Below are 19,556 nucleotides of genomic sequence, written 5' to 3'. Positions count from 1 at the left end.
GCCACTGTGTGTTGCAAGCTGGCACTATTGTGTAACATGGCGATGCAAAGTTTATATTTACTGACAAAAGATATAGGAAAATGTGGTGACGTGTATTTTTGTATTGAAATAGCTAGCCAAGTAGTCTTCATTTAATTGAAGTTGTCTATTCTGTGCTTCTTTCTACCGTTTGTTCCTTTTCCTCCATTTGATTTTTCGGTACAAATTGAGCTTTTGAGACCTACTTTCCTTATAAGCACTGATTTAGTCTTCAGAAATCCACAACTAAGTCTCAAATAATGGTCTCTGGTCTCCTTAAAATCTAAGCCTACTAGGCAGCACAGCTGTCGAGTTGCAAAGACATCTTGGGGACATGCTGAAGACATACCTGGGAAAGCATTCCACCCACTTCTTACCATTGTCTTTGTTTTATCACTCACATTTGTTTACTTTATATTCTATGACTTTGTTTTACTCTCTCCAGCATGTAGTGGCCCTTCCGTGGAGCATAGCTTCTTTACAACTTCCCCGAACAGTTTCTTCCATAAGTGGTTTATTTTTAGGATCCGTTTTTTTCTTCAAGCCTTACATGTGCGCTTCTGTTTTCAATCGGTCTCATTTATATGGTTCAAACTGCCTGTTCCGTATGCTTCTTCTATACATCCCGATGCTCCATGTTAGTGTTTCGCTCATGTGCTTCAATTTCCCCATCCATAATGCTTTCTCTCACCTTTGTGCTTTCTCCCCAGTATTTCTCCTACTCGCCTGTCTCTCCCTACCATCTCCGCTATTTAACCCTTTCCCTGATTTCCAATTACAATTTTTTTGTAAATTACCTTTTTTTTTCTCTCATCTACTGGTCCATCTCTGATTAGTAAATAAAAAGGGTGATGATGTGACCTCTTTTGTAGCTGCGCATGCGTTGTTAGCAAAGTCAGTAGGTCCTTATGCTTGCGTGTGTGTCAGTCACAGGAACAGAGCTGTGTGGAGGCAGCAACATTTTCTATTCTGAGCAGAAGCCCTGCAAACAAAGAGGCGGTCAGCCAAATCCAGCTTTCTTTACATATCTCAGTCCCTCCCATTGCGACCACCTAAAAGATATTCAAAGCACACAATTTCATAGGGGGCGCAAGTAACCTAGGCTTCCCGAACGCATGATGTAGCCCTAGGAGAGGGTAATATTGGGCGGGGGGATGGGGGTTGTTTGATCTGGAAGTCCCTCATATAACAAATTACCATTATGCAGCTCAGCTTCGATACAAGGTAGAATAGGGGAGGACAGCAACTGAAAAGGCTTAGTGCTTTGTGAATCAGATAATTGCTGGTGACTCATTTGGAAAACCTTGGCTACCTGGAGACTCGCTGTCTTTGCGTCTGTGCTCTTTCCCCAATCATGAGTGCCAAACTGGCTACCTAGGACGCAGTTATGATCTAGAATGGACTTTTTACATGCCCATTCGCTGTTACACCCATTATTAGGATTCCTGACTTAATTCTGAGCGTGAACAGCCAATATGTAGAATGAAAGACATACAACTATAAGCTAGGTATCCAGGATATCAATTAGTTTAAACATGTAAAAGATGGCAACAGCCTCGTCGTATCTGAGAGACTATCTCCAAACAAGAAATTGAGTGACCAAAAGTAGCGCGGAAATACTGACCTCCTTTAAGTGTTGGCTCTTATTTAAATCATGCAAGCAGTCTCATCCCAGAAATGTATAAGCTTATTAACTTTGAGATTTATCAAGCGCGGACAGGGTGGCAACTGTGGGGGGGAGGTTGAAATTGGGGAAAAAATTACAAATAAGGAGTATATTTGCCAGGAAAGGTTTAGGGGCTTCCAGCATGACAGCGAGAAACTTGGTACAGACTGTGACATATTGGTAATATAGCCATAGCATATTACATAAATGGATACCAATAAAAGCAAGCTATACTGGAGAAATAAGGGGCAATCCTGGGTCCCTCCCTCACCTAGCGCAAGCACAGTGGCACTGCCCAGAACTTAAGTGATGCTGGAAGTCAATCATTGATTATATTGATTCGATCCTTGGGGTTTAAATTATCAGAATCCCAGCACATATCATCCTGGGTGTGGCAGACTGCCTTTCCTATCCTCTAAAATTGTGCAGTGTCTGACAGATTACCTTACTACTCTGTGCAGCAATATAATCAATTTTTGAATCTCTGGGGCAGAAAGGAGACTGACTACCAATAGATCATGGCATGGCTGTACCGGGTATGGGACATGCGTGGAATGGAAATAGATTACTGGGGCTAGCAGCTGGTGGTGATGTTTTTGCAACCTTGTTAGAAATCCAGCCTAACCATGTTAGCTACATAATTTACAGTAGTAACCTGTCCTAAGCATTTTAGCAAGGAGATGGAATGATTGCTAGGTTGTAAATGTCCGATAACATGATCATGTGACCTGTTTTGTTGTAAAAATGTTAAGCTGTGGGAGGGGACCGGAGAGCGTGAGTTGGCTAAACTTGTTTAGTTTTTAGCCTGAAAATCCTAATGTAACCAAGCGTGAGTGATATACTGAGGTGTTTTTGCACCACATTCTGAAGTGTTGACAGTACATGCACCACTTGTTACTAGAATATTGGAATGTTAGGAGCTCCATTCGAGGCAATGGAGTGCTCCGGGCTTCTAATGGTTGGTAAAAGCACGGAGCCTCAACATTCTAATGTTCTTTGTTATGTGAACAAACACTGCAAGGAGCCTGGGGGGATGTAATCCACTCAGGCTCCATGAGGCCTTTGTTTTATTTATTAGAACATTGTGCTGTCTAGTGGTGGAATGTTCTAATAGCCTTATAGTAATTTGTAGCCGGGCTATATGGGCAATTAAAAACCCGCTCCCTTGTTAAAGGCCCTAGCCGAAGGCTTGGGCCTTTAATGCTGGAGCAGGCCTTTAATGACCGGTGTAGCCCACTACTACAGGCTCTAAGGCTTTAATAGACCCCACTGGCCTTGGGATGTAAGCAGGAGTATGTGTAGGGATGTAGGCAGGCGTTTGGCTAGAGCGTTAACATCCAATAAATAAAGTTTCACTAAATGGATATGTATAATATATTTACTTAAAGGGGCATTCAGCCATCTATTTTAATCCTTTGGTCTGTTAAGTCATTCACAATTCTGCTTCTTCCAACTACGGCATACAGAATGGGGCAATTGGTCTACCTACTTAAACCACTAGCTAACTTTACTTACAGTGACTGTATTTATCCCTTTCATTAGGAACACATCCCCTCACAAGGTAGTACCTTCAGTGCTAATGTTTTGTTTTTACTTTATTACATTAGTGTTGCCTTTGTTTGCGGAGCCTTATGTGGCAGCAGGAAGCTTTCTACCCGACGTGAGCTCAGGGCAAATTCCAGGTTTATCATTTCCTGTCTCCTGCTGCAACTCCACACCGTACCCGCAGCTCACATGAACACAGAATATACGCTCATAAGGGCGCTTTGTCTTTACAACCCTATCTGTCAGTCTCTTTCCTTTCTTTCCTCTGTTTATTCTGTCCTCTTTTTTTTCTTCGCCCCTTCTTTTTCTTTCATTCTTCTATCTTTTTAGCTCGTTATTTTTCATTCTTTTTCTTTCTTCTCTCATTCTTTCTCTTGTGCTTTCTTTTTGTCTTCCCCTTTCTTTCTCCTTCTGTCTCTTTCGGTCTTCCTCTCTTTCTCTTTTTTGCTTCCTCTCTCTCTGTCCCTGGAGATTGGAGCTGAAGTGAAATAGTAAACTCTGATCCTGTAAGCTTTCCATCTTTTCTCTTGCTATGTATCAGTTGCTCAGCTTGTCGGAGTTAGACTCTCGTTCCTAGGCGAGCCTGCTGGTTTAGGGATGACAGCACTTTTGTTCGTAGGCGAGTCTCAGTCATGCACAGGTAACAAAGATGATGCAGGGCAGTTTTCAATAGGTTTATTGAAAAGATTGCAATGTACAGTAAAATGCATGAGCTGCAATGATTAGGATAAACAATAAAAGAAGCACAATTGTGAAGATGAGTTGTGAATACAAAATCCCTCACCATCTTGCAATAAACATGAGATGTAAAATTCCTAGCATAGAGAACCTAATCTCTAACCTAATGAGAGCTAGATGTGATAACCCAAATCTGCCAGTACCATGTCCATGAGAAGCGCTCCCCAACCCTCGTTACCTTGGAATGAGGTCTCTAGGTCAGACTCCGAGGTGATATGAGAGCTGAGTTCTGAAGCCAGGTGACATGCAGCATAGATGGCACCTGGAAGTAATTCCTCTGATAGCCTTGTCTGTGTAGGATGTATTTATACAGATCATGTAGGACCCCTGAACCAGGCATGTTTCCAAACAATTGATAAGGAGGCAGACTTATAGCAGCAATTATGTAAACAGTTCCTAACAAGTATACATTATGTTCCTGTCACACGTAAGTGAGAAAGGGACTTGATGTGAGTACCTGCGTACATCACTTGATTATGATGCAAACAGTGATGCCTCCACAGAGTGGCACTGATAATGCAAATCAAAACATTTTTATAACTATAAACAATGACCGCCATCTTAATAGAAATAATAAAATAAATAGGCTAAAACAGAGCACGCTAAGTAGGTTAAATGTCAGTAGGTGATGAGGGCACAGGCCTGTAAGCTAACCTCCTGAGGCCCAATAAAAACTAAATTGGATTCACCACACCCTCCCCGTTGCCTGAACAAGGATGCTGACACACCATTGAGGGTGCATGAGTTCAAGCTACAATGCTCTGAGCTAAAAACCTGCTAAAATCTTATTAAAACTAGGCTAAAAACATACACGGAGATAAAATGTCGACCATGACGAGCACAGCAGGCCAAATGTGAATTGAATTTATAAGGCAATTTGGCATCACACTTTTTAAAACTTTGAGGCCAATGGTCAAATCATTTAACAATAATCGTGATCTTGAAGAATGTCTCCAAAGTCATCAAATGGGAGCGCATGCAGGAATTACTCCTCATCGTCAGATGGATCACAGGATTGGCAGACGGATCTCTGGATCAGAAGTGCACAGAAGCCTCAAGCGCAGTATCACCAGCGAAGGCAGCATCATTCATAGTGCTAGGTGGAGCCAAATAGTTCCCAAGCGGTAGCTCATAAGTGGTCTCCCAAATCATCCTCAGTCTCATGCTGCACGACCGTGAATGAATGCTTATCGAGAACATCAGCAGTTCCTTGTCCACAGGAGGTACTGGCAGAACAGCAAGACATACTGACTGTAGACACTCAGAGGCACAAGTTGCAATGAAAGACAGGTTGCACGCACCACAGGGCTGGTCAGAATGACAGTGACCAATCATGCTCAAATTCTTCCAGCAATGGGGCACCAAATAACTATACCATGCAATCATGGCACAGCTGGGCTGGTGGTAGCAGCTTTATTACTCTGCTTAGCTGTGAAAGCGCATGCACTGCGTATCAAGAATAGCAGCAGCAGTATCCCGCCAATCAGCGCCAAAGTCACAGGAAAGCCGTCAAACACACTTGAAAAGAGTGAATGAATCGCTGGTGAAATGACTCCGAAGACGGCCTGGAAGATGGAAACAAATCCAGACCCAACAGCTTTGAAGAAATGAACAATCCCAGTAGTGCTTGAGGCATTTAATATTCTGAAAACAAACTCTCCAAAGTGATTGCGGAAGTTGGTATTTAATAGGGATTGTATTGTAGCAACCTTTGACCCTGCTTCTGCAGGCAGGTCACTCCCTGCTCCACCTTCCGTGCACCTCCTTTCCTGTTTCCTTTTGCCTTTTTTTCCCGCCCCTGCGGCCCCTCCCGCCTCCCCCCTCTTTCTCACCGTTCCTTGTTGCCTTTTTTCCCCCGCCGCTGCGTCCCCTGCGGCCCCTCCCGCCTCCCCCCTCCTTCTCACCGTTCCTTGTTGCCTTTTTTCCCCGCCGATACGTCCCCTGCAGCCCCTCCCCCAGCCCTCTCATTCGCCAGGCCCTCTCACTCGCCAGGCCCTCCCGCCTCGCATCTGCCACTCCCACCCTCCCCTCCTCTTAAGGCAGCCGCGGCGCGCTAGCAGGGAGCAATCTTTGACCCTGCTTCTGCAGGCAGGTCGCTCCCCGGTCCGCCTTCCGCGCCACCTCCTTTCACGTTTACTTTTGCCTTTTTTTCCCGCCGCTGTGTCCCCTGTGGCCCCTCCTGCCTCCCTCCCTCCTTCTCACCGTTCCTTGTTGCCTTTTTCCCCCGCTGCTGCGTCCCCTTCGGCCCCTCCCCCTCCCTCTCATTCGCCAGGCCCTCCTCCTCCCAGCTGCCACTCCCACCCTCCCCTCCTCTTATGCCAGCCGCGGCATGGGCGCGCCGAAGGCGCACCAAAGGCAAGCCCGTCAGCACCCGTCCGCGCCAGCCACCCTGCCAGCATTTGCTACAGCGCAGGCACCCTCCGCGCACTCAACACCAGCCGAGACACCACCTGCTACCAGGCCTCTCCAAAGAGCATTCCCGACCCTTCTCCTGCCACAACTGCAGCTTCACCTGCAACAGAGCCCACATACCTCCAAGGATCAAGACCAGCCACCTCCATTGCATACTCCTCAACACCCGCTCAGCACACAAGCACGCCATCGAAGTCTGGGACCTGCTCGACTCCACCTCCCCGGACGTGGCCTTCCTAACCGAAACCTGGTGGAACGACTCCTCAGCACCTGACATCACCGTAGCCATCTCGAACGGATACAAAGTCGCTCGCAGAGACCGCACCAACAGAATTGGAGGAGGCATAGCCATCGTCCACAAAGCCACCCTCGAAGTCAAAACCACCCCGGACGACTCCTTCAGCGCCACCGAACTCCTTCACTTACAAATCCGCACCAACCCAAACACCACGCTCAGAGGAACACTCATCTGTAGACCCCCAGGACCCAGGGCACCCTACAGCAACGCCATCGGCGACTTGGCCAGCACCCACGCACTCGCCTCCACGGACTACATCCTCCTCGGGGACCTGAACTTTCACCTTGAAAACAACAATGACACCAACTCAACCACCCTACCGAAAACTTCGCCAACCTCTGCTTCACACAGCTCGTCAACACACCCACCTACACAGCCGGTCACACCCTTGACCCCATCTTCTCCACAAGCAACCACGTCACCTTCAACCATACCACCGAACTCTACTGGACCGACCACCACTGCATTCACTTCACCTTCAAGAAACAGACAGAACACCACCTCACCGAACAACCACCACGCCGCCGATGGGGCAAAGTCACCGAACTTCAACTAATAAACGCCCTAGCCCAGGAACCGCCCGTCAACCCCACAGACCTTGACATCGCAGCACACAACCTCAAGCTATGGATCACCGACTGCGCCGACCGCCTTGCTCCACTCAGAAAACCCTCCAACAACCACATCAACAAAAAAGCCACCTGATTACCGACGACCTCCAAGCCTCCAAACACCACTGCCGAAAACTCAAGCAAATATGGCTACTCGAACGCACTCCAGACAACCACACGGCCCTCAAGGATGCCACACGCAAACACCACCAACTCATCAGGCTAGCAAAAAGATCCTCCTTCAAAACCTGCCCACGACTGCAAAGAACTTTTCAGCATCGTAAAAGAACTCTCCAACCCCAACACCACCGTCAACGACATCACCTCCTCCCAAGAACTTTGCGACGCCCTAGCAACCGCCTTCCACTGTAAAATCACAGACATCCACGACAGCTTCAACTCCCCTCACACTCCAGACGCTCCTACCCCACCCACCACGAACTCCACCCGCTCCAGCCGACTGACTTCCTGGACCAACATCAGCGACGACGAAACCCGCAAGACCATGAACTCCATCCACTCCGGATCACCATCAGACCCCTGCCCACTCCACATCTTCAACAAAGCAGACACGGCCATCGCACCACATCTACGGAAAGCCATCAACATCTCCTTAGAAACTGCAAGATTCCCGGACAGCTGGAAACACGCCGAAATCAACGCCCTTCTCAAAAAACCAAAGGCGGACCCCAAGGACCTGAAAAACTTCTGGCCCATCTCTCTGCTCCCGTTCCTGGCGAAGGTCATCGAGAAAATCGTCAACGCTCAGCTCACTCGGTACCTCGAAGACAACAACATCCCAGTCCGGCTTCAGACGCAACAACAGCACCGAAACCGCCCTTAAAACATGTCCACAACAAGTTATAATTTGAGAGACTAAAATTGCGGAGGCAATTCCTGGTCTCTTTCCGCAGCAGCTCTGATCGTTCAGGACCACATAACTTCCCTTCAAAAATATATGAAATGCTGGACGAATCAAAGGGACGGGAGTACCCTTTAGAAAGCATGCCAAGTTCACGACCCCCGCATTGTAAATGCTGTGAAATGACACCTGTTTGCAGATCATTGAATGACTAACAGTCTCACATTTGCTTCCGCTCAGAAAGACCTCTGTTTCGCTGTTCAGACATTTGAACTCAAAAGGCAACTCACTTTTCTTTTATGTAGCTGTCTCCTACCCGCTCGTTTCTGCCCACAGCAAAATGTTTCAAACATTTTGTGAAGCGAAAGGTGGAAATTGGCAGATTTATAAAGCCATGTACAAGCCCATACTGTTGATGGTGTGTCTGCTACGGTGAATGGAAGCTTTTCTAACTTTTCTATGTTGAGCATGTTGTAAATTGCTTCCTTTTTAGCCATTAACTGTTGCTCCCTGGAGAAAACTAAGAGCAGCAAACAAGTCACTACTGCTGATGTATTTTCATGGGACACGGCCATTTTTCAGAATCTATAATGTCCAACCCAACTACATGATGGAACGCAGCTGACTTTGCCCATGTTTTAAAAGAGGCATGTCATTTTGAATTATATCAATCGCAGAACATATTATGTTATCAGATGTGTATATTCTGTTGGACAGAGTATTCATGCTGTGAACGACAACAGCTAAAGCCTTTTCCATATTTTGCTTATCTATTTGCCTCAAACGTGCAGCTGCTTCCATTTTAGAAAGCTTCCACATTTTATTGTATAGGGCATACAGGAATCATTGTGAGCTTGGTTTTCGTGGACTTAGCAAGTAATCCTGCAAGTCTACTTTCTCTGATAAGAGATGTAAGGAAATGCCTCCTTGGCATGGTTGCCCCCTGACTTTTTGCCTTTGCTGATGCTATGTTTACAATTGAAAGTGTGCTGAGGCCTGCTAACCAGGCCCCAGCACCAGTGTTCTTTTCCTAACCTGTACTTTTGTATCCACAATTGGCAGACCCTGGCATCCAGATAAGTCCCTTGTAACTGGTACTTCTAGTACCAAGGGCCCTGATGCCAAGGAAGGTCTCTAAGGGCTGCAGCATGTCTTATGCCACCCTGGAGACCCCTCACTCAGCACAGACACACTGCTTGCCAGCTTGTGTGTGCTAGTGAGGACAAAACGAGTAAGTCGACATGGCACTCCCCTCAGGGTGCCATGCCAGCCTCTCACTGCCTATGCAGTATAGGTAAGACACCCCTCTAGCAGGCCTTACAGCCCTAAGGCAGGGTGCACTATACCATAGGTGAGGGTACCAGTGCATGAGCATGGTACCCCTACAGTGTCTAAACAAAACCTTAGACATTGTAAGTGCAGGGTAGCCATAAGAGTATATGGTCTGGGAGTCTGTCAAACACGAACTCCACAGCACCATAATGGCTACACTGAAAACTGGGAAGTTTGGTATCAAACTTCTCAGCACAATAAATGCACACTGATGCCAGTGTACATTTTATTGTAAAATACACCACAGAGGGCACCTTAGAGGTGCCCCCTGAAACTTAACCGACTATCTGTGTAGGCTGACTAGTTTTAGCAGCCTGCCACAAACCGAGACATGTTGCTGGCCCCATGGGGAGAGTGCCTTTGTCACTCTGAGGCCAGTAACAAAGCCTGCACTGGGTGGAGATGCTAACACCTCCCCCAGGCAGGAGTTGTCACACCTGGCGGTGAGCCTCAAAGGCTCACCTCCTTTGTGCCAACCCAGCAGGACACTCCAGCTAGTGGAGTTGCCCGCCCCCTCCGGCCAGGCCCCACTTTTGGCGGCAAGGCCGGAGAAAATAATGAGAAAAACAAGGAGGAGTCACTGGCCAGTCAGGACAGCCCCTAAGGTGTCCTGAGCTGAGGTGACTCTAACTTTTAGAAATCCTCCATCTTGCAGATGGAGGATTCCCCCAATAGGGTTAGGATTGTGACCCCCTCCCCTTGGGAGGAGGCACAAAGAGGGTGTACCCACCCTCAGGGCTAGTAGCCATTGGCTACTAACCCCCCAGACCTAAACACGCCCTTAAATTTAGTATTTAAGGGCTACCCTGAACCCTAGAAAATTAGATTCCTGCAACTACAAGAAGAAGGACTGCCTAGCTGAAAAACCCCTGCAGAGGAAGACCAGAAGACGACAACTGCCTTGGCTCCAGAAACTCACCGGCCTGTCTCCTGCCTTCCAAAGATCCTGCTCCAGCGACGCCTTCCGAAGGGACCAGCGACCTCGACATCCTCTGAGGACTGCCCCTGCTTCGAAAAGACAAGAAACTCCCGAGGACAGCGGACCTGCTCCAAGAAAAGCTGCAACTTTGTTTCCAGCAGCTTTAAAGAACCCTGCAAGCTCCCCGCAAGAAGCGTGAGACTTGCAACACTGCACCCGGCGACCCCGACTCGGCTGGTGGCGAACCAACACCTCAGGAGGGACCCCAGGACTACTCTAAGACTGTGAGTACAAAAACCTGTCCCCCCCGAGCCCCCACAGCGCCGCCTGCAGAGGGAATCCCGAGGCTTCCCCTGACCGCGACTCTTTGAATCCTAAGTCCCGACACCTGGGAGAGACCCTGCACCCGCAGCCCCCAGGACCTGAAGGACCGGACTTTCACTGGAGGAGTGACCCCCAGGAGTCCCTCTCCCTTGACCAAGTGGAGGTTTCCCCGAGGAACCCCCCTCTTGCCTGCCTGCAGCGCTGAAGAGATCCCTAGATCTCCCATTGACTTCCATTACAAACCCGACGCTTGTTTCTACACTGCACCCGGCCGCCCCCGCGCTGCTGAGGGTGAAATTTCTGTGTGGGCTTGTGTCCCCCCCGGTGCCCTACAAAACCCCCCTGGTCTGCCCTCCGAAGACGCGGGTACTTACCTGCAAGCAGACCGGAACCGGGGCACCCCCTGCTCTCCATTCTAGCCTATGCGTTTTGGGCACCACTTTGAACTCTGCACCTGACCGGCCCTGAGCTGCTGGTGTGGTGACTTTGGGGTTGCTCTGAACCCCCAACGGTGGGCTACCTTGGACCAAGAACTAAGCCCTGTAAGTGTCTTACTTACCTGGTTAACCTAACAAATACTTACCTCCCCTAGGAACTGTGAAAATTGCACTAAGTGTCCACTTTTAAAACAGCTATTTGTGAATAACTTGAAAAGTATACATGCAATTTTGATGATTTGAAGTTCCTAAAGTACTTACCTGCAATACCTTTCGAATGAGATATTACATGTAGAATTTGAACCTGTGGTTCTTAAAATAAACTAAGAAAAGATATTTTTCTATATAAAAACCTATTGGCTGGATTTGTCTCTGCGTGTGTGTACCTCATTTATTGTCTATGGGTATGTACAACAAGTGCTTAACACTACTCCTTGGATAAGCCTACTGCTCGACCACACTACCACAAAATAGAGCATTAGTATTATCTATTTTTACCACTATTTTACCTCTAAGGGGAACCCTTGGACTCTGTGCATGCTATTCCTTACTTTGAAATAGCACATACAGAGCCAACTTCCTACATTGGTGGATCAGCGGTGGGGTACAAGACTTTGCATTTGCTGGACTACTCAGCCAATACCTGATCACACGACAAATTCCAAAATTGTCATTAGAAATTGATTTTTGCAATTTGAAAAGTTTTCTAAATTCTTAAAAGACCTGCTAGGGCCTTGTGTTAGATCCTGTTTAGCATTTCTTTTAGAGTTTAAAAGTTTGTAAAAGTTTGAATTAGATTCTAGAACCAGTTGTAGATTCTTAAAAAGTATTCCAACTTTTAGAAGCAAAATGTCTAGCACAGATGTGACTGTGGTGGAACTCGACACCACACCTTACCTCCATCTTAAGATGAGGGAGCTAAGGTCACTCTGTAAAATAAAGAAAATAACAATGGGCCCCAAACCTACCAAAATACAGCTCCAGGAGCTTTTGGCAGAGTTTGAAAAGGCCAACCCCTCTGAGGGTGGCAACTCAGAGGAAGAGGATAGTGACTTGGAGGACAATTCCCCCCTACCAGTCCTATCTAGGGAGAACAGGGTCCCTCAAACCCTGACTCCAAAAATAATAGTCAGAGATGCTGGTTCCCTCACAGGAGAGACCAACACCTCTGAAATCACTGAGGATAGCCCCAGTGAAGAGGACATCCAGTTAGCCAGGATGGCCAAAAGATTGGCTTTGGAAAGACAGATCCTAGCCATAGAGAGGGAAAGACAAGAGATGGGCCTAGGACCCATCAATGGTGGCAGCAACATAAATAGGGTCAGAGATTCTCCTGACATGTTAAAAATCCCCAAAGGGATTGTGACAAAATATGAAGATGGTGATGACATCACCAAATGGTTCACAGCTTTTGAGAGGGCTTGTGTAACCAGAAAAGTGAACAGATCTCACTGGGGTGCTCTCCTTTGGGAAATGTTCACAGGAAAGTGTAGGGATAGACTCCTCACACTCTCTGGACAAGATGCAGAATCTTATGACCTCATGAAGGGTACCCTGATTGAGGGCTTTGGATTCTCCACTGAGGAGTACAGGATTAGGTTCAGGGGGGCTCAAAAATCCTCGAGCCAGACCTGGGTTGACTTTGTTGACTACTCAGTGAAAACACTAGATGGTTGGATTCAAGGCAGTGGTGTAAGTAATTATGATGGGCTGTACAATTTATTTGTGAAAGAACACCTGTTAAGTAATTGTTTCAATGATAAATTGCATCAGCATCTGGTAGACCTAGGACCAATTTCTCCCCAAGAATTGGGAAAGAAGGCGGACCATTGGGTCAAGACAAGGGTGTCCAAGACTTCAACAGGGGGTGACCAAAAGAAAGGGGTCACAAAGACTCCCCAGCAGAAGGGTGATGAGACAACCAAAACTAAAAATAGTAAAGAGTCTTCTACAGGCCCCCAAAAACCTGCACAGGAGGGTGGGCCCAGAGCCTCTTCACAAAACAATGGGTACAAGGGTAAAAACTTTGATCCCAAAAAGGCCTGGTGTCATAGCTGTAAACAGCATGGACACCAAACTGGAGACAAGGCCTGTCCCAAGAAAGGTTCCACTCCAAACTCCCATCCAGGTAACACTGGTATGGCTAGTCTCCAAGTGGGATCAACAGTGTGCCCAGAGCAAATCAGGGTCCACACTGAAGCTACTCTAGTTTCTGAGGGTGGGGTGGATTTAGCCACACTAGCTGTCTGGCCGCCTAACATGCAAAAATACAGACAGCAACTCTTAATCAATGGGACTAGAATAGAGGGCCTGAGGGATACAGGTGCCAGTGTCACCATGGTGACAGAGAAACTGGTTTCCCCTGGCCAATACCTGACTGGAAAAACTTACACAGTCACCAACGCTGACAATCAGAGAAAAGTACATCCCATGGCAATGGTTACTTTAGAATGGGGAGGGGTCAATGGCCTGAAACAGGTGGTGGTCTCCTCAAATATCCCAGTGGACTGTCTGCTTGGAAATGACCTGGAGTCCTCAGCATGGGCTGAGGTAGAACTAAAAACCCATGCAGAAATGCTGGGTATCCCTGAACTGGTGTGTGTGAAAACCAGAGCACAATGCAAGGCACAGGGTGAACAAGTAGAGCTGGAGTCTGGAAGAATGGCCCAGCCTACCAAGAGAAAAGGAAAGTCAGTTGGGAAACCAACTGCAACACAGCAAAAGAAAGGGAACCTCTCTTCTCAGGAAGGAGTTCTGCCCTCTGAGGGAACTGAGCCTTTGGAGCTTGAACCTTACCAGGTTGAGCTCTTGGGCCCAGGGGGACCCTCAAGGGAAGAGCTGTGTAAGGGACAAGAAACCTGTCCCTCTCTTGAAGGCCTTAGGCAGCAAGCTGCTGAAGAGTCCAAAGGCAAGAAAAATGGAACACATAGGGTCTATTGGGAAGATGGGCTCCTGTACACTGAGGCCAGAGACCCCAAACCTGGTGCCACTAGGAGAGTGGTAGTGCCTCAGCTGTTCAGAGAGTTCATCCTAACATTGGCCCATGACATTCCCCTTGCTGGACATTTGGGACAAACCAAGACGTGGGAGAGGTTAGTCAACCACTTCTACTGGCCCAATATGTCCAACATGGTTAAGGAGTTTTGCCTCTCCTGCCCCACCTGTCAAGCCAGTGGTAAGACAGGTGGGCATCCAAAGGCCCCCCTCATTCCACTTCCTGTGGTGGGGGTGCCCTTTGAAAGAGTGGGTGTGGACATAGTTGGTCCACTAGAACCTCCCACAGCCTCAGGAAATATGTACATCCTGGTAGTAGTGGATCATGCTACCAGGTATCCTGAAGCTATTCCCCTTAGGTCGACTACTGCCCCTGCAGTAGCCAAGGCCCTCATTGGTATCTTTACCAGAGTGGGTTTCCCTAAGGAGGTGGTGTCTGACAGAGGTACCAACTTCATGTCAGCATACCTAAAGCACATGTGGAATGAGTGTGGAGTGACTTATAAATTCACTACACCCTACCATCCACAAACTAATGGCTTAGTTGAGAGATTCAACAAGACATTAAAAGGCATGATCATGGGGCTCCCAGAAAAACTCAAAAGGAGATGGGATGTCCTCCTGCCATGTCTGCTTTTCGCTTACAGGGAGGTACCACAGAAGGGAGTAGGATTCTCACCCTTTGAACTTCTGTTTGGTCATCCTGTAAGGGGACCACTTGCCCTTGTTAAAGAAGGCTGGGAGAGACCTCTCCATGAGCCTAAACAGGACATAGTGGACTATGTACTTGGCCTTCGCTCTAGAATGGCAGAGTACATGGAAAAGGCAACCAAAAACCTTGAGGCCAGCCAACAACTCCAGAAGTTTTGGTATGACCAAAAGGCTGCACTGGTTGAGTTCCAACCAGGGCAGAAAGTCTGGGTTCTGGAGCCTGTGGCTCCCAGAGCACTCCAGGACAAATGGAGTGGCCCTTACCCAGTGCTAGAGAGGAAGAGTCAGGTCACCTACCTGGTGGACCTGGGCACAAGCAGGAGCCCCAAGAGGGTGATCCATGTGAACCGCCTTAAGCTCTTCCATGACAGGGCTGATGTGAATCTGTTGATGGTAACAGATGAGGATCAGGAGGCAGAGAGTGAACCTCTCCCTGATCTTCTGTCATCAGACCCCAAAGATGGCACAGTAGATGGAGTGATCTACTCAGACACCCTCTCTGGCCAACAGCAGGCTGATTGTAGGAGGGTCCTACAACAGTTTCCTGAGCTTTTCTCCCTAACCCCTGGTCAGACACACCTGTGTACCCATGATGTGGACACAGGAGACAGCATGCCTGTCAAGAACAAAATCTTCAGACAGTCTGACCATGTTAAGGAAAGCATCAAGGTGGAAGTCCACAAGATGCTGGAATTGGGAGTAATTGAGCGCTCTGACAGCCCCTGGGCTAGCCCAGTGGTCTTAGTCCCCAAACCTCACACCAAAGATGGAAAGAAAGAGATGAGGTTTTGTGTGGACTACAGAGGGCTCAATTCTGTCACCAAGACAGATGCTCATCCAATTCCAAGAGCTGATGAGCTCATAGACAAATTAGGTGCTGCCAAATTCTTAAGTACCTTTGACTTGACAGCAGGGTACTGGCAAATAAGAATGGCACCTGGAGCAAAAGAGAAAACAGCATTCTCCACACCTGATGGGCATTATCAGTTCACTGTTATGCCCTTTGGTTTAAAGAATGCCCCTGCCACCTTCCAAAGGTTGGTGAATCAAGTCCTTGCTGGCTTGGAGTCCTTTAGCACAGCTTATCTTGATGATATTGCTGTCTTTAGCTCCACCTGGCAGGATCACCTGGTCCACCTGAGGAAGGTTTTGAAGGCTCTGCAATCTGCAGGCCTCTCTATCAAGGCATCCAAATGCCAGATAGGGCAGGGAACTGTGGTTTACTTGGGACACCTTGTAGGTGGAGGACAAGTTCAGCCACTCCAACCCAAGATCCAGACTATTCTGGACTGGGTAGCTCCAAAAACCCAGACTCAAGTCAGGGCATTCCTTGGCTTGACTGGGTATTACAGGAGGTTTGTGAAGGGATATGGATCCATTGTGACAGCCCTCACTGAACTCACCTCCAAGAAAATGCCCAAGAAAGTAAACTGGACTGTGGAATGCCAACAGGCCTTTGACACCCCGAAACAGGCAATGTGCTCAGCACCAGTTCTCAAAGCTCCAGATTATTCTAAGCAGTTCATTGTGCAGACTGATGCCTCTGAACATGGGATAGGGGCAGTTTTGTCCCAAACAAATGATGATGGCCTTGACCAGCCTGTTGCTTTCATTAGCAGGAGGTTACTCCCCAGGGAGCAGCGTTGGAGTGCCATTGAGAGGGAGGCCTTTGCTGTGGTTTGGTCCCTGAAGAAGCTGAGACCATACCTCTTTGGGACTCACTTCCTAGTTCAAACTGACCACAGACCTCTCAAATGGCTGATGCAAATGAAAGGTGAAAATCCTAAACTGTTGAGGTGGTCCATCTCCCTACAGGGAATGGACTTTATAGTGGAACACAGACCTGGGACTGCCCATGCCAATGCAGATGGCCTTTCCAGGTTCTTCCACTTAGAAAATGAAGACTCTCTTGGGAAAGGTTAGTCTCATCCTCTTTCGTTTGGGGGGGGGTTGTGTAAGGAAATGCCTCCTTGGCATGGTTGCCCCCTGACTTTTTGCCTTTGCTGATGCTATGTTTACAATTGAAAGTGTGCTGAGGCCTGCTAACCAGGCCCCAGCACCAGTGTTCTTTTCCTAACCTGTACTTTTGTATCCACAATTGGCAGACCCTGGCATCCAGATAAGTCCCTTGTAACTGGTACTTCTAGTACCAAGGGCCCTGATGCCAAGGAAGGTCTCTAAGGGCTGCAGCATGTCTTATGCCACCCTGGAGACCCCTCACTCAGCACAGACACACTGCTTGCCAGCTTGTGTGTGCTAGTGAGGACAAAACGAGTAAGTCGACATGGCACTCCCCTCAGGGTGCCATGCCAGCCTCTCACTGCCTATGCAGTATAGGTAAGACACCCCTCTAGCAGGCCTTACAGCCCTAAGGCAGGGTGCACTATACCATAGGTGAGGGTACCAGTGCATGAGCATGGTACCCCTACAGTGTCTAAACAAAACCTTAGACATTGTAAGTGCAGGGTAGCCATAAGAGTATATGGTCTGGGAGTCTGTCAAACACGAACTCCACAGCACCATAATGGCTACACTGAAAACTGGGAAGTTTGGTATCAAACTTCTCAGCACAATAAATGCACACTGATGCCAGTGTACATTTTATTGTAAAATACACCACAGAGGGCACCTTAGAGGTGCCCCCTGAAACTTAACCGACTATCTGTGTAGGCTGACTAGTTTTAGCAGCCTGCCACAAACCGAGACATGTTGCTGGCCCCATGGGGAGAGTGCCTTTGTCACTCTGAGGCCAGTAACAAAGCCTGCACTGGGTGGAGATGCTAACACCTCCCCCAGGCAGGAGTTGTCACACCTGGCGGTGAGCCTCAAAGGCTCACCTCCTTTGTGCCAACCCAGCAGGACACTCCAGCTAGTGGAGTTGCCCGCCCCCTCCGGCCAGGCCCCACTTTTGGCGGCAAGGCCGGAGAAAATAATGAGAAAAACAAGGAGGAGTCACTGGCCAGTCAGGACAGCCCCTAAGGTGTCCTGAGCTGAGGTGACTCTAACTTTTAGAAATCCTCCATCTTGCAGATGGAGGATTCCCCCAATAGGGTTAGGATTGTGACCCCCTCCCCTTGGGAGGAGGCACAAAGAGGGTGTACCCACCCTCAGGGCTAGTAGCCATTGGCTACTAACCCCCCAGACCTAAACACGCCCTTAAATTTAGTATTTAAGGGCTACCCTGAACCCTAGAAAATTAGATTCCTGCAACTACAAGAAGAAGGACTGCCTAGCTGAAAAACCCCTGCAGAGGAAGACCAGAAGACGACAACTGCCTTGGCTCCAGAAACTCACCGGCCTGTCTCCTGCCTTCCAAAGATCCTGCTCCAGCGACGCCTTCCGAAGGGACCAGCGACCTCGACATCCTCTGAGGACTGCCCCTGCTTCGAAAAGACAAGAAACTCCCGAGGACAGCGGACCTGCTCCAAGAAAAGCTGCAACTTTGTTTCCAGCAGCTTTAAAGAACCCTGCAAGCTCCCCGCAAGAAGCGTGAGACTTGCAACACTGCACCCGGCGACCCCGACTCGGCTGGTGGCGAACCAACACCTCAGGAGGGACCCCAGGACTACTCTAAGACTGTGAGTACAAAAACCTGTCCCCCCCGAGCCCCCACAGCGCCGCCTGCAGAGGGAATCCCGAGGCTTCCCCTGACCGCGACTCTTTGAATCCTAAGTCCCGACACCTGGGAGAGACCCTGCACCCGCAGCCCCCAGGACCTGAAGGACCGGACTTTCACTGGAGGAGTGACCCCCAGGAGTCCCTCTCCCTTGACCAAGTGGAGGTTTCCCCGAGGAACCCCCCTCTTGCCTGCCTGCAGCGCTGAAGAGATCCCTAGATCTCCCATTGACTTCCATTACAAACCCGACGCTTGTTTCTACACTGCACCCGGCCGCCCCCGCGCTGCTGAGGGTGAAATTTCTGTGTGGGCTTGTGTCCCCCCCGGTGCCCTACAAAACCCCCCTGGTCTGCCCTCCGAAGACGCGGGTACTTACCTGCAAGCAGACCGGAACCGGGGCACCCCCTGCTCTCCATTCTAGCCTATGCGTTTTGGGCACCACTTTGAACTCTGCACCTGACCGGCCCTGAGCTGCTGGTGTGGTGACTTTGGGGTTGCTCTGAACCCCCAACGGTGGGCTACCTTGGACCAAGAACTAAGCCCTGTAAGTGTCTTACTTACCTGGTTAACCTAACAAATACTTACCTCCCCTAGGAACTGTGAAAATTGCACTAAGTGTCCACTTTTAAAACAGCTATTTGTGAATAACTTGAAAAGTATACATGCAATTTTGATGATTTGAAGTTCCTAAAGTACTTACCTGCAATACCTTTCGAATGAGATATTACATGTAGAATTTGAACCTGTGGTTCTTAAAATAAACTAAGAAAAGATATTTTTCTATATAAAAACCTATTGGCTGGATTTGTCTCTGCGTGTGTGTACCTCATTTATTGTCTATGGGTATGTACAACAAGTGCTTAACACTACTCCTTGGATAAGCCTACTGCTCGACCACACTACCACAAAATAGAGCATTAGTATTATCTATTTTTACCACTATTTTACCTCTAAGGGGAACCCTTGGACTCTGTGCATGCTATTCCTTACTTTGAAATAGCACATACAGAGCCAACTTCCTACAAGAGATTAAGATGTTCCTTTACTGCTGCTAAGGTGTTAGTGCTTAACCG

General features: G+C 48.3%; 1 protein-coding gene across 2 annotated transcripts in view; it reads left to right on the top strand.

The window, feature by feature from the left end:
* SEC24C (SEC24 homolog C, COPII coat complex component) overlaps window positions 1-19,556 on the top strand; it is a 1,280,009-nt gene that overhangs the window by 333,100 nt on the left and 927,353 nt on the right. The window lies entirely within an intron of this gene.

The sequence above is a fragment of the Pleurodeles waltl genome, chromosome 6, assembly GCF_031143425.1.
Source record: "Pleurodeles waltl isolate 20211129_DDA chromosome 6, aPleWal1.hap1.20221129, whole genome shotgun sequence".
Classification (NCBI taxonomy): Eukaryota; Metazoa; Chordata; class Amphibia; order Caudata; family Salamandridae; genus Pleurodeles; species Pleurodeles waltl.
Note: the sequence above shows the minus strand (reverse complement) of the source record. Positions and strands in the feature narration are given on the sequence as shown.